General features: G+C 39.9%; 1 protein-coding gene across 1 annotated transcript in view; it reads left to right on the plus strand.

Moving 5' to 3' along the window:
* Positions 1-1,015, plus strand: part of LOC101344775 (ATP-binding cassette sub-family A member 3-like) — a 126,248-nt gene that overhangs the window by 82,078 nt on the left and 43,155 nt on the right. The window lies entirely within an intron of this gene.

Below are 1,015 nucleotides of genomic sequence, written 5' to 3' on the forward strand. Positions count from 1 at the left end.
AGGATATTCAAATGGCCAACAAGCACATGAAAAGATGCTCAACATTATTAGCCATTGTCGTGGTGGTAGTGTGCCATCAAGTCTATTCTGACTCATAGCGACCCTATATGACAGTAGAACTAATAGGGTTTCCTAGACTGTAATCTTTATGGGAGCAGATCACCAGGGCTCTTCTCCTGCAGAGTTGCTGGTGGGTTCGATCCGCCAGTCTTTTGGTTAGCAGCTGAGCACTCAACCATTGTACCACTAGGCTCCTTCATCAGCCGTTAAGGAGATGCAAATCAAAACTACAATGAGATGTTACCTAACCCCCATTAGAGTGGCAGTTATCAAAAAAACGGAAAACAACAAGTGTTGACCAGGATGTGGAGAAACTGGAACCCTCTTCCATTGCTGGTGGGACTGTAAAATGATACAGCCAATGTGGAAAACAGTTTGCCGATTCCTTAAAAAAATTGAACCTAGAGCTACCGTATGTTGTTGTTCCCCCAGAGCCAACAGAGAAAGCCTTCTGGAGCTGGCACCCTGAATTTGGACTTCTAGCCTCCTAAACTGTGAGACAATAAATTTCTTTGTTAAAGCCACACACTTGTAATATTTCTATTATAACAACACTAGATAACTAAGACAATGGCTCTCTCCCAAACTGAACCACCTACAACCCAGCTTTTTAAGGTGATGTGTGTTCATAATCTGTCTGACAGAGCCCCAGAAAGTTCTCTTTAGTTTAAAAAAAAAGAAGGAAGGAAGAAAGAACTATGATTTCTGGGTCCATTTTCTACCCAAATATACAGAACTTTTCTGTAATTCACTTGGAACCAGCAAACATTGTCTGTCCTTTTCCACAGTCTAAATTGTGAATTAGGACTTTTAATTTAGTAAAAATAAGGGGATAAAAAAAATTCCAATTGTAAGTGGAACTGACTGATGCCTCAAGCTATTTGTTACCAAGCTGAATACAGGAACTTTGGTGATTGTCATCCTTGTCACTGATATGAAACTATTATTATTATCA

The sequence above is a fragment of the Trichechus manatus genome, unplaced genomic scaffold, assembly GCF_000243295.1.
Source record: "Trichechus manatus latirostris isolate Lorelei unplaced genomic scaffold, TriManLat1.0 scaffold00024, whole genome shotgun sequence".
Taxonomy (NCBI): Eukaryota; Metazoa; Chordata; class Mammalia; order Sirenia; family Trichechidae; genus Trichechus; species Trichechus manatus.